This window comes from Mizuhopecten yessoensis, unplaced genomic scaffold (genome assembly GCF_002113885.1).
Source record: "Mizuhopecten yessoensis strain PY_sf001 unplaced genomic scaffold, ASM211388v2 scaffold1461, whole genome shotgun sequence".
Classification (NCBI taxonomy): Eukaryota; Metazoa; Mollusca; class Bivalvia; order Pectinida; family Pectinidae; genus Mizuhopecten; species Mizuhopecten yessoensis.
This window is the reverse complement of record NW_018404058.1, coordinates 915,790-931,952: the sequence shown is the minus strand read 5'-3', so window position 1 is coordinate 931,952 and position 16,163 is coordinate 915,790. Positions and strand designations below refer to the sequence as shown.

The following is a 16,163-nucleotide window of genomic DNA, read 5'->3' as shown; positions in this document are numbered from 1 at the left end:
GGTTCATTGTACAGCAACCCGATTAACATCACCTGTTACATGGCTCCGTTAACATCGTAGGCGGAGCCATGCAACAGGTGCTTTAAAACAGAGGACAATTAAGAGCATAATAGGGTCTGTTTCTTTTTTGAAAGAAAAGCAGATGTTGCACTGTGTATTAAAAAGCTATGTTATAAATCAGAATTTAAATTACTACAGGATTTTCGGGGTTGGCATAGAGAAATATTTTCACTCCTTTCACCCATGTTCTTTTTAATTTAAGTCCCTTTACAGTCATTAACTGTATCTTTATTGGTATACATAGTGTTAAGATTGATGCACATAAAGGGGGAACATTATCAAACTGGTTGTTAGTTCTACACAATAAGTTCATTGTAGAGTTTATTGTGCGATGTCTCCGATCAAAAACCAGTAATATTCCTAGCAGCTTCTTGTTGTCGAGATTCAAGTATTTCAATAGATTGTAAGGTGCAATTATCTCATACTATGTCTGCATACTCCAAAATTGGTCTTAAAAATGCAATATATATTTTGATTAGTGATTTACGATCTACCTTAGATTAAATATAACGAAGAATTATTACTCTTTTGTGTGCCTTTTTATGTCGATTCCATGATGCGTCGTCTGTAAAACGTAGTCCTAAATGTTTATGTGTGTCAGGGATGCATATATGTTTATATTTTTACCTATTGGACTACTGTGTGTAATTATGCCACGTGGTGTGTATTTGATTACATGTAACAAATGTGTGGGAGATTGAGCGTTCATGCGAGAACGCGGGTGAATTTGTTGTTGTCCACTTGTCGGGTAGTTTTGTACCCAATTCCACCGGGATGGCATTCATGTAGCAAGGCCAGACAGCAGACTGGGGTAAGTGTTCTTTCTATATTCAGTAATTTAGTGTGACCCTATCACCGGTCAAGCCATCTGTCTATCAATGTGGTCCATTCATGAGTGGCTTTTTGTGTTATTGAAGGCAAGTGTTTATATGCACGTGTAAAAGGGAATTGTGTGCTTCCACCGGGGATCAAACCCTAGATCTCCAGGTTCCTAGTCGGACGCTCTACCACTAAGCAAAAAGGAAATTGCCCCTAGCTCGAAGCTAGATGGCGACCGTAACCATGTGTACACTTAAAGTCTGCCATACTATTCCCCTCTTTGTAAATGTGTTCGCCCTCGAACACCATAACCCAGGTTCTAACTCTCTGTCACCACAGGGAAGGCCACGGAGAATCATAGACACCTCGGCACTTTTATTTTCGGTACTTGGTTACCTCGGCACTTTTATTTTCGGTACTTGGTTACCTCGGCACTTATATTTTCGGTACTTGGTTACCTCGGCACTTATATTTTCGGCACTTTTTGAGGACAAGTCGGTACTTATTTTTCAGAATCTGGTTTGATGTTTAAGTTGCAATTGAATCTGAAATCCGTGAATCTATTGTTGGTATTTGGTGTGTCATCGTATCCACAATTCGTGGTGATATGTATTCAAAACTCTTAATATGAAATAGGCACTGCCTTTAAGCGAGCGCACATAGTTCAGTAACCTTTGTGCCTGCGGCGCCCCAGCTAAGAACTTGAAGGTTTCGTGAAAATGAAATGAATAGTAGTTAAAAAAATTGTATTTCAATTAAGAAAACCTGTCAGACATTCCATGTAGGGCTTTTTGTTGTTGCTAATTTACTATTATTTTAACCCCCTGTCAATAAATCGCCTGATCCATTTAGGGCAAAATTTCCTCAAGACCAAATGAAAGAAATAGCATCTACTGTGCATAGAAAATATTATTAACAAGGCAAAGTATTGCAAGGCAATCCATAGACCCCATGGCCACCGGTAAGAATATCTATACACAAACAGTACACTTATGTCAGGAAGCATATAGGTCACAGTGAGGTCATCGTGACCTACTTCACTACACCATCCCAAGATGTCCTTGTTCACCAAATCTGGTCACTCCAGGTGAAGTAGCATAGAAGATATGCCCGGTACAAATATTTTCAAAAGTAAAGGTCAAAGGTCAAGTCATACGTCACAGTTAGGTCAAAGTGACCTTTTTTGCACTCTTCACTCTGCCATCTAAAGATGTCCTTGTACACCAAATCTGGTTACTCCAGGTGAAATAGTATAGAAGATATTACCCTGACAAACTTCTTTCGAGAACCCTTCGGGGACTGAAAAAATAATAAAACAATGTACTTTTTTTCAGTTCATGAACATCTACATGTTTGCCTAAGTTGCCAAGCCCAATGTCCCAGGCTAGTAAAAAATGCCAATGTTTACTTTGAAAAATAAGTTGGGCTTGTATTTGCTTTTTTCGAAACAATCTTCAAACTGTAGTTCACTAATTACTATGTTGTATATCTCGGCCATGTATGACCCATTGAATGGGCTAGCATGATTGTATTCCTGGGTGGTAACAGACCTAGGGAAAACTTTGGTAGTTGTCTATGGATTGCCAGTAAGCGTTTTTCATTATAGGACACTAACCATTTCAATGTTTCGACGTACCATGCTGGAGTAACAGGACCATAGGAGCAATCACAGTTAGTACGAGCGTGTTAATCTTTTCATAACCTGCAAAGAGCATGGTAATTTCTAAGTACACACAGACAAACAATAAAGAACTGATGATGTTACAACATATGGTTGCTTAACATTTAGTAGCTTATATGGTTAGAAAATTATTTGTCTCAGACACCAAAAGGTATTTTAAAACAGTTCATATACTTCTGTAGGTCTAACTGAGGCAGGGGTTCCGCAATGCTCTATTCTTGGCCCACTTTTATTCCTTATATTTATTAATGACATGGCAGATATTTTTGAATCAACGTCTCGTCTCTTTGCAGACAATACATCATTTTTAAAGTCACCTTCATCTTGTCTAGAAATTCAAGAAACTTTAAATAGAGCCCTTGAGATCTTAAATACTTGGTCAAACCCCAGGTTGGTTGATTTTGATCCTAAAAAAAATCAAGGCCCGTATTCATGAAACCATTCTCATGCTCAAGCATGGATTCTGTGCTCACGATGCTAAAGAATTTGACTGTCATTTTCGCGACGAGATTGAAAACAGAATGAAAATGTTAAAATCTAGTATTCATTCTGATGAAGACTTGTTTTTATAGGATATTTTTACTTCTGGTGAAATCAATCTAATTTGCAAAAACCTGAAGTCAAATAAAGCAGGCGGACATGAAGGTCTGGTATATGAACATATTAAATATGCAGGAAACTCTGTAATTTACCATATACAGAATTTATTCAATCTTGTTGTTAAACAAGAATATATTCCTAGAAACTGGAAACAGGGAATTATAGTAACTCTATATAAAGGTCAAGGAAAGCCGAAAGATGATCCTAACAGTTATAGGGGAATAACCCTCTTGCCAGTATTTTTTAAATGTTTGAAATGGCTATTACAAAGAGAATTAAAAATATAATAGAGTCTGATATATTCCCAAACAAGCAACAGTCAGCATGTCAGAAGAATCTATGTAGTCTTTGTACTGCGTTTAATTTGCAGGAATGTGTATATTATAACATGGAAAATGGTTCAGATGTATATGTGTCGTTTTTAGATAGCGCTAAGGCGTTTGATACCGTTTGGCACGACGGTCTACTAGTAAAATTGTATGATATTGGCCTTACTGGTAAAGTGTGGAATATTTTGAATTATATGTACACGTATAAACACAGTTCTATAAGCTTTAATGGTTTAACCTCCGCACTAGTAAAGATGGAGCGAGGTATCTTTCTCTCTCAGCCAAAATGTACTTAGTTTTTATTAATGACTTGTCGAATAAAGTTGAAAACTGCGGTAGGGGCGCAATGATAATCGTTAAACTGTAAATGTTCCAACTCAAGCAGACGATATATGTTTGGTTAGTACAAATATTACAAGCCTAAATAAAATGTTAACTATTTGTGAATCATACAGTCGGAAGTGGTGATTTTTGTATTCTGCGTCAAAAAGTAATGTTGTCGTATTTAGTAATAAAAGAATCATAAACATTAACTGTACTGTACGTCTTTATGATAATATATTGCCTGTCGTTTCAGAAATTACTCATGTAGGTATCTTATTGAATGCTAAGCACAATTCCATTGAAAGAACGAAACAAGCGTGTTTAAAATTAAAAAGTTGTACTATGGCCCTTTTACGTTCTGGGGCACATCAATGCGCACTAAACCCTTTAACTGTTGCTAAAATTGTAAAAATTTAAAGTCTTTCCGTCTGCGCTTTACGGTTGTGAACTCTGGGTACTTTCAAATACTGAGTTATTGATGTTAGAGAGAGCCCAACATTTTATTGTTAAGTCGATCCAAGGTTTCGGAAAAAGAACAAGAACTGATATGTGTACTTCTTTAATCGGATGGTTTTCTATAGAGGCGTATATCGATATCAAAAAGCTTTTGTTTTTAGGCAGGATCAGAAGAATGAAAAGAAGTAACTTAATCCGCAGAGTATTCGTTTTGAGGTATTTTATGCATACAGTTAATAATTATAGTCAAAAAGGTTATACACCAGACATTGTCGGATTACTAAAGAAGTATAATCTTTATGAATACATTATACAATTTCTAGATGATGGTGTTTTTCCAAATAAAATGTATTGGAAGTCATTGATTTATAAATCCGTAACAAACTATGAAACCAATACATGGATGCAAAGAATGTCTAATGACACAGATTTTACACGGTTTTTTATTGCTACATGACTGTCTAAAACCTCTTAATTTATGGAAATTAGCCTAATAATCGTTACGCTTTACGTAAAATAATAACTACAGGATTCCTCCTTTCAGACTGTCTCTTACTAACTCTTCTTTTCTACCTTCTACCCCTTATTGTTGGAATAACTTGGAAAATTCGGTTCGATCCCTGCCCTCTATAAACTCATTCAAATCCTGTTTAACATCAAATATTCAGTTAAAATCGGAAAGGTTACTATACCATTTGTAACAGGAAAGAGAATAGTGTGCTTCCGCTGGGGATCGAACCCTCGATCTCCAGGTTCCTAGTCGGACGCTCTAGCACTGAGCTAAAAGGAAATTCACCCTAGGTCGAAGTTAGATATTGACCGTAATCCATATGTACAATTGAAATATGCCACACACGAACATTATAGATCATAGTAAATAGTTATGAATATTCATTGTATAACTATTGTCAGAGAATGTATAAGCAATTTCATTGTTATTATCATGTCGATTACACTTCGTTACCGTGGATTTGGTCGGGTAGAATTTGTACGGAAGCCCCGAGTGGTCATTGTGTTTGTATGTACTAGTGTGGATGAGCGTAGGTGAAAAATCTACGGAAGCGTAAACGGCGTATTGGTAACCTTGTCGTTGGAGGTCAGCTGTGCTTTGGTACAAGGCATTTGTACTACCGTATTTTGGTGAATGGTACGCTGGTAGTCAACTACATAATGTACGTATACTTGAAAACTGGATGATCGGGATTGTAGTCCCAGACGTGAAGAGACTGTAGATGTTTATTTCATGCGGTTTTTGTTGGTTGAATTTTATTTTAAGTAAAGTTAACTTCGGTTGTGCTGAAAGACAGCTGTTTAGATTCGATGATGTTTATTTGGTGTCCAAGCTCTGAGTCAAGACTTTTTTTTATACAATACAAAAGTCTGTAATTGAACAACAATACATTTCAATAATAAAACAAAGTATAATTAATATTGGTATAAACTAATAAAGATACAATTGGCGTCCTACCATTACAGAATTATTAATATAGGTATAAACTAATAAAGATACAATTGGCGTCCTACCATTACAGAATTACAATCACATAGAACTGAACTACAATATCAATGTTTACTAATGGAAAATGTAATGTTTATATTAACTATGCTATGACAATAGTTGGGGGAATATGGGGAAATTAGCTGGTAATAAACTCTTTAATGCTTAGCGATGAGAAGTAAACACCGCATGGGCACATATTTAGTAGAACAGTGAATCTATTATATCTTTAAATGAAACTAATACAAAATATCACATCTAAACATATGTATTGTCTGAAAATGCCTCTAAACAGATATTTACATAACATTGGGAAAATAATCATGAGCAATAATAGGTATGACTAGTATTGGAGTTTGACTTTACTTTGTCTACTTTGGCAACTCCTACTTTCACCTTGTAGTGAGAATTTCCGGTTTATGTTAGTCACTTTCGGTCAACAGTACACTATGCAATATCAGATAAACAATGCAGGACAAGGGCTCAAGATAAAAATACAAGTTCTCAGATAGGGTCCTAAAAGGAATCAATATAGAAATGAATAAACAATTGCATGTGGAGATTATTTACATTAGTTCAATTGATTTTCTATAGGAAGGAAAATCAACTGTGCATATGGGACAAATCAGCCCCTGGATATCACGTAAACCACCATCCGTGAGTGCACCGGCCAGCACACACATGTAGTGCGTGACCTTTACCTGTACTGCTACCTGTGTTGAGTCGAAACTGTCAATATGTGAGTAAAGAGACACCATAGCACTTGTTTATACTTTTTTCTTTTGAAGTGAGAAATTGAAGTTGATTTAAAACATGATGTACCCGTTCGCACTTGAAATGGTCCTTTGATAGTACATGCATTTTGATTTGTATCTCGCTATGTATCTATAAGTACAATCGATAATTTAGTGAACAAGCTCTAAACAACCATTGTCATATTGTATCAATGTGTATATATCTATCTAGTGATTTTGTTCTGAACGTCTGCTGCCATGTGTAAACGGGATATAGCATACTATACACCTTGTACCATTGTACACTCCAGACAAGAGTCATATACATGTACACTTGTTCGTGCGTGTGAATTCGAATTATAATATAATCTGTACCTCTGTATACTATATATCAATATGTCAAGGCATGAGTCATCTACATATATATATTTATATATGTGTGCTGTAAGTTCAAATATACACACGTGCGTGCTTGTAAATTTGAATTCAAATGTTACTTCTGCGTTGTTGATCTGTAGATCTGTTTATATATTGCAAGGTAGGTTATCCGTAAACAAAAACCATTACAACATATTGTCGTACAATTTTACTTTATTCCAGAGTATGCTGTGTAAGGTCCTTCCTAGTTTTGTGTATATAATTAAAATGTTCTTGCCAGGTTCAATCATATAATGATTGATATTTTGGCCATTTCCACATATAATGGTTCGGGTATGTGACCAATGCATGTTTTTAAGCATTGAACTGTTTTTGTATGGTATTTATGATCTATTTGAATGACACAGCTTTGCAAGCAAACAACATAATGCGCGCTAGTACGTGTAACATATATACAATCTATAAGGTACGTGTAACATATAAAAAGTGTATAGGGTACGTGTAACATGTATACAGAGTATAGGGTACGTGTAACATATATACTGTGTAAAGAGTACGTGTAACATATATACTGTGTATAGAGTACGTGTAACATATATACAGTGTATAGGGCACGTGTAACATATAAAAAGTGTATAGGGTACCTGTCACATATATAAAGTGTATAGGGTACGTGTCACATATAAAAAGTGTATAGGGTACGTGTAACATGTATACAGAGTATAGGGTAAGTGTAACATATATACTGTGTAAAGAGTACATGTCACATATATACTGTGTATAGAGTACGTGTAACATATATACAATTAGGTACGTGTAACATATATACAGTGCATAGGATACGTGTAACATATATACAGTGTGTAGGGAACGTGTAACATATGTACAGTGTATAGGGTACGTGTAACATATAAACAGTATATAGGGTACGTGTAACATATATACAGTTTGTAGGGTACGTGTAACATATATACTGTGTGTAGGGTACGTGTAACATATATACAGTGTATAGGGCACGTGTAACATATAAAAAGTGTATAGGGTACCTGTCACATATATAAAGTGTATATATACAGTGTATAGGGTACGTGTAACATGTAAACTGTGTATACGGTACGTGTAACATATATACAGTGTGTAGGGAACGTGTAACATATGTACAGTGTATAGGGTACGTGTAACATATAAACAGTATATAGGTTACGTGTAACATATATACAGTGTATAGGGCACGTGTAAAATATAAAAAGTGTATAGGGTACGTGTAACATGTATACAGACTATAGGGTACGTGTAACATATATACTGTGTATAGAGTACGTGTAATATAAATATAGGGTATGTGTAACATATATACAGTGTATAGGGTACTTGTAACATACAACGGTGGGTACGTGTAACATATAAAAAGTGTATAGGGTACCTGTAAAATATATATAGGCTATAGGGTACGTGTAACATATATACAATCTATAAGGGACGTGTAACATATAAAAAGTGTATAGGGTACGCGTAACATATATACAGTGTATAGGGTTCGTGTAACATATGTACAGTGTATAGGGAACGTGTAAAATATATACAGTGTATAGGGTACGTGTAACATGTATACAGTGCATAGGGTACGTGTAACATATATACAGTGTGTAGGGAACGTGTAACATATGTACAGTGTATAGGGTACGTGTAACATATAAACAGTGTATAGGGTACCTAACATATATACAGTGTATAGGGTACGTGTAACATGTAAACTGTGTATACGGTACGTGTAACATATATACCGTGTATAGGGTACGTGTAACATATAAACTGTGTATCCGGTACGTGTAACATATATACAGTGTATAGATATATACAGTGCATAGGGTACGTGTAACATATATATAGTGCATAGGGTACGTGTAACATATATACAGTGAATAGGGTACGTGTAATATATATACAGTCTATAGGGTACGTGTAACATTCAACAGTGTATAGGGTACATGTCACATATATACAGTGTATAGGGTACGTGTACCATATATACAGTGTATAGGGTACGTGTAAGATACAACAGTGTATAGGGTATGTGTAACATATATACAGTGAATAGGGTACGTGTAATATATATATAGTCTATAGGGTACGTGTAACATACAACAGGGTATAGGGTACATGTCACATATATACAGTGTATAGGGTACGTGTAGCATATATACAGTGTATAGGGTACGTGTAACTTGTATACAGGGTACGTGTAACATACAACAGTGTATAGGATACATGTCACATATATACAGTGTATAGGGTACGTGTAACTTGTATACAGGGTACGTGTAACATACAACAGTGTATAGGATACATGTCACATATATACAGTGTATAGGGTACGTGTAGCATATATACATAGGATAGGGTACATGTAACATATATACAGTGTATAGGGTACGTGTAACATATAAACTGTGTATACGGTACGTGTAACATATATACAGTGTATAGGGTAGGTGTAACATATATGCAGTGTATAGGGTAGGTGTAACATATATACAGTGTATAGGGTACGTGTAACATATAAACAGTGTATAGGGTACCTGTAAAATATATATATAGTGTATAGGGTACGTGTAACATACATACAATCTATAAGGTACGTGTAACATATAAAAAGTGTATAGGGTACGTGTAACATATATACTGTGTATAGGGTACATGTAAAATATATACAGTACGTGTAACATATATACAGTGGATAGGGTATGTGTAACATATATACAGTCTATAGGTAAAGTGTAACATATATCCAGTGTATAGGGTAAGTGTAACATATATACAGTTTATAGGGTACGTGTAACATATAAACTGTGTATACGGTACATGTAACATATAAAAAGTGTATAGGGTACGTGTAACGTATATACAGTGTATAGGGTACTTGTATCTTATATACAGGGTATAGGGTACGTGTAACATATGTACAGTGTATAGGGAACGTGTAACATATATACAATCTATAGGGTACGTGTAACAATAGGGTACGTGTAACATACAACGGTGTATAGGGTATGTGTAACATACATACAGTGTATAGGGTACGTGTCACATATAAAAAGTGTATAGGGGACATGTAACATATATACAGTGTGTAGGGTACGTGTAACATATATATGTTGTATAGATATACAGTGTATAGGGTACGTCACATATAAAAAGTGTATAGGGTACGCGTAACATACAACAGTGTATAGGGTATGTGTAACATACATACAGTGTATAGGGTACGTGTAGCATCTATATATAGTGTATAGTGTACGTGTAAAATATATACATTGAATAGGGTACATTTCACATATATTATACAGTGTATAGGGTACGTGCTGTATATATACAGTGTATAGTATACGTGTAAAATATATACAGTGTATAGGGTACTTGTATCTTATATACAGGGTATAGGGTACGTGTAACATACAACAGTGTGTAGGGTACATGTAACATATATACGGTGTATAGGGTACGTGTAACAATAGGGTACGTGTAACATACAACAGTTGTATAGGGTACGCGTAACATATATACAGTGTATAGTGTACGTGTAACATACAACAGTGTATGGGGTACATGTAACATATATACCGTGTATAGGGTACGTGTAACAAATATACAGTGTATAGGGTACGTATATCATATATACAGTGTATAGGGTGCGTGTAACATACAACAGTGTATGGGGTACATGTAACATATATACGGTGTATAGGGTACGTGTAACAATAGGGTACGTGTAACATACAACAGTTGTATAGGGTACGCGTAACATATATACAGTGTATAGGTACGTGTAACATATAAACTGTGTATACGGTACATGTAACATATAAAAAGTGTATAGGGTACCTGTAAAATATATATATAGGCTATAGGGTACGTGTAACATACAAGAGTGTATAGGGTTCCTGTAACATAGATACAGTGTATAGGGTACGTGTGACATATATACAGTGTATAGGGTAAGTATAAGATACAACAGTGTATAGGGTATGTGTAACATATATATAGAGTATAGGGTACGTGTAACATACAACGGTGTATAGGGTATGTGTAACAGATATACAGTGTATAGGGTACGTAGTGTATAGGGTACGTGTAACGTATATACAGTGTATAGGGTACGTATATCATATATACAGTGTATAGGGTCCCTATAACATATATACAGTGTATATAACATATATACAGTGTATAGGGAAGGTGTAACATATATGCAGTGTATAGGGTACGTATAACATATAATATACAGTATATAGGGTACGTGTAACAGATATACAGTGTATAGGGTACGTCACATATAAAAAGTGTATAGGGTACGTGTACCATATATACAGTGTATAGGGTATGTGTAACATATATATTGTGTATAGGGTACGTGTAACAATAGGGTACGTGTAACATACATCAGTGTATAGTGTACATGTAACATATATACAGTGTATATAACATATATACAGTGTATAGGGCACGTGTAACATATATACTGTGTAAAGAGTACATGTAACATATATACTGTGTATAGGGTACGTGTAACAATAGGGTACGTGTAACATACAACGGTGTATAGGGTATGTGTAACATACATACAGTGTATAGGGTACGTGTCACAAACAAAAAGTGCATTGGGTACGTGTAACATATATACAATTAATAGGGAACGTGTAACATATATACAATCTATAGGGTACGTGTAATAATATATAAAGTGTATAGGGTACACGTAAAATATATACAGTGTATAGGGTACGTCACATATAAAAAGTGTATAGGTATAGGGAACATGTAACATATATACAGTGTATAGGTGTATAGGGTACGTGTAACACACAACAGTGTATAGGGTACATGTAGCATATATACAGTGTATAGGGTAGGTGTAACATATATAAATCGTATAGGTACATGTAACATATATACCGTGTATAGGGTACGTGTAACACAGTGTATAGGGTACGTGTAGCATCTATATATAGTGTATAGTGTACGTGTAAAATATATACATTGAATAGGGTACATTTCACATATATTATACAGTGTATAGGGTACGTATATCATATATACAGTGTATAGGGTACGGGTAACATATATACAGTGTATAGGTGTATAGGGTACGTGTAACAATATATGAAGTGTATAGGGTACATGTAACATTTATACAGTGTATAGGGTACGTCACATATAAAAAGTGTATAGGGTACCTGTAAAATATATATATAGTGTATAGTGTACGTGTAACATATATACTGTGTAAAGAGTACATGTCGCATATATACTGTGTATAGAGTACGTGTAACAGATATACAGTGTATAGGGTACGTCACATATAAAAAGTGTATAGGGGACATGTAACATATATACAGTGTACAGGGTACGTGTAACATATATACAGAGTATAGGGTACGTGTAACATACAACGGTGTATAGGGTATGTGTAACATACATACAGTGTATAGGGTACGTGCTGTATATATACAGTGTATAGTATACGTGTAACATATATACAGTCTATAGGGTACGTGTAACATACATCAGTGTATAGGGTACATGTAACATTTATACAGTGTATAGGGTACGTCACATATAAAAAGTGTATAGGGTACGTGTAACATATATAAATCGTATAGGGTATATGTCACAAATATACTGTGTATAGGGTATATGTCACATATATACAGTGAATAGTGTACGTATTACATCTATACAGTGAATAGGGTACGTGTAACATATATACTGTGTATAGGGTACGTGTAACATATATACAGTGTATAGGGTACGTATAACATATATACAGTGTATAGGGTACGTATAACATATATACAGTGTATAGGGTACGTGTAGCATATAAACTGTGTATACGGTACATGTAACATATAAAAAGTGTATAGGGTACGTGTAACATATATACAGTGTATAGGGTACGTGTAGCATCTATATATAGTGTATAGTGTACGTGTAAAATATATACATTGAATAGGGTACATTTCACATATATATTGTGTAAAGGGTACGTGTAACATATATACAGTGTATAGGGTACGTGTAACATATATACAGTGTATAGGGTACGTGTAGTATATATACAGTGTATAGGGTATGTGTAACATATATACAGTGTATAGAGTACGTGTAACATATATACAGTGTATAGGGTACATGTCACATATATACAGTGTATAGAGTACGTGTAACATATATACAGTGTATAGGGTACGTGTAATATATATACAGTGTATAGGGTACGTGTAACATATATACAGTGTATAGAGTACGTGTAACATATATACAATTAATAGGGAACGTGTAACATATATACAATCTATAGGGTACGTGTAACATATATACAATCTATAGGGTACGTGTAACAATATATAAAGTGTATAGGGTACATGTAAAATATATACAGTGTATAGGGTACGTGTAACATATATACAGTGTATAGAGTACGTGTAACAATATATAAAGGGTATAGGGTACATGTAAAATATATACAGTACGTGTAACATATATATATACAGTGGATAGGGTATGTGTAACATATATACAATGTATAGGGTACGTGTAACATATATACAGTGTATAGGGTACGTGTAAAATATATACAGTGTATAGGGTACGTGTCGCATATAAAAAGTGTATAGGGTACATGTAACATATATACAGTGTATAGGGCAGTGTTGTATATATACAGTGTATAGTATACGGATAACATATATACAGTGTATAGGGTAAATGTAACATATATACAATGTATAGGGTACGTGAAACATATATATGTAGTGTATAGGGTACGTGTAACATATATACAATCTATAGGGTACGAATAACATACATACAGTGTATAGGGTACGTGTAACATATAAAAAGTGTATAGGGTACGTGTAACATACAACAGTTTACACGTACCCTATAAACTGTTGTATGTTAGACGTACCCTATACACAGTATAGATGTTACACGTACCCTATAAGCTTTTGTATGTTACACGTTCCCTATACACTTTTTATATGTTACATGTACCGTATACACAGTTTATATGCTACACGTACCCTATACACTGTATATATTTTACACGTACCCTATACACTGTATATATTTTACACGTACCCTATACACTGTATGTATGTTATACGTACCCTATAGATTGTATATATGTTACACGTACCCTTTACACTGTATATATGTTACACTTACCCTATAATCTGTTGTATGTTACACGTACCTTATACTGTGTATAAGGTACGTGTGACATACAACAGTTTATAGGGTAAGGGTAACATATATACTGTGTATAAGGTAGGTGTAACATACAACAGTTTATAGGGTAAGTGTAACATATATACTGTGTATAAGGTACGTGTAACATACAACAGTTTATAGGGTACGTGTAAAATCTATACTGTGTATAGGGTACGTGTAACATCTATACTGTGTATAGGGTACGTGTAACTTGTATACAGTGTATGGTGTATGTGTGACATATACAATGTACCAGTACATGGTACGTGTCACATATATACAGTGTCAAATATAAATGTAAAACATGTATACTGAATAGGAAAAGTGTAACATACACACACTCAATAAAGTCATTATAACATATAAAGATTGCTGAGGGTAAGTGTAAAGTGAACCCATATTCGAATGTCAGTTTTTCCGGTATAAAAAGGGTCGTTCTGGTCACTGACGACACCAGTCCTGTAAATCTTAGTCACAACCAAGTGATGTCACGTCCTCAAATAGAGAACTCGGGTAGTGACAAAAAAACCACAAGGCAGTCCTTTGAGCTTAAACAAATACATCAACCTTCATATTACACAAAAAAACAGCATATTTCTCAGCGAGCTCCTGAGGGCGACCAAAACGTGGTGGTCATCAACCTGCATCTCCGCAGTCGACGTCTATCACACGGAACTGATGAAGTAACATTTACACACTTTGAACACTTTAAAGACATTAATTAACAGTTTAATATATATACTGTGTTGTTACTGAAATCAAGCTGACATCTTTATACGCATAGGTTTTAATTACCTTTCAATGCTACTTTGTACTCCTATAGGACATTCACCACGGTTTGTCCACGTGCTACAGTCAAATTCCAACGACGATTGTATCGTAGTCAAATTCCAACGACGATCGTATCGTAGTCAAATTCCACCGATGATTGTATCGTAGTCGAACTCCAACGATCATTGTATCGTAGTCGAACTCCAACGATCATTGTATCCTAGTTGATCTCCAACGATCATTGTATCGTAGTCAATTTTCAACGATGATTGTATCGTAGGCAAATTCCAACGATCATTGCATCCTAGTCAAATTCCAACGATGGTTGTATCGTAGTCGATTTCCAACGATCATTGTATCCTAGTTGATCTCCAACGATCATTGTATCGAAGTCAAATTCCAACGATGACTGTATCGTAGTCGATCTCAAACGATCATTGTACCGTAGTCAAATTCCGACGATGATTGTATCGTAGTCGATCTCCAACGATGAGTGTATCGTAATCAAATTCCAACGATCATTGTATCGTAGTCAATTTTCAACGATGATTGTATCGTATCCGATCTCCAACGATCATTGTACCGGAGTCAAATTCCAACGACGATCGTATCGTAGTCAAATTCCACCGATGATTGTATCGTAGTCGATCTCGAACGATCATTGTATCGTAGTCAATCTCCAACGATGATTGTATCGTATCCGATCTCCAACGATCATTGTACCGTAGTCGAATTCCAACGATGATTGTATCTTAGTCAAATTCCAACGATGTTTGTATCCTAGACTATCTCCAACTACGGTCGGATCGTAGTCAAATTCCAACGCTGATTGTATCGTAGTCAAATACCAACGAAGATTGTATCGTAGTCAAATTCCACCGATGATTGTATCGTAGTCAATCTCCAACGATCATTGTAACGTAGTCAAATTCCAACGATGTTTGTATCCTAGACTATCTCCAACTACGGTCGGATCGTAGTCAAATTCCAACGACGACTGTATCGTAGTCAAATTCCTACGATGATTGTATCGTAGTCGATTTCCAACGATCATTGTATCCTAGTTGATCTCCAACGATCATTGTAACGTAGTCAAATTCCAACGATGTTTGTATCCTAGACTATCTCCAACTACGGTCGGATCGTAGTCAAATTCCAACGCTGATTGTATCGTAGTCAAATGCCAACGATGATTGTATCGTAGGCAAATTCCAACGATCATTGTACCGTAGTCAAATTCC

The 16,163-nt window shown here is 35.3% G+C and overlaps 1 protein-coding gene across 1 annotated transcript in view; it reads left to right on the top strand.

The window, feature by feature from the left end:
* Positions 1 to 757: 757 nt before the first annotated feature.
* The window catches only part of LOC110462473 (sodium- and chloride-dependent GABA transporter 2-like), a 29,585-nt gene continuing 14,179 nt past the window's right edge, over positions 758 to 16,163 (top strand). The window contains exon 1 of the mRNA XM_021516431.1: positions 758 to 871. The gene's annotated coding sequence lies outside the window, so the exon portion shown is untranslated. The remainder of the gene's footprint in view (positions 872 to 16,163) is intronic.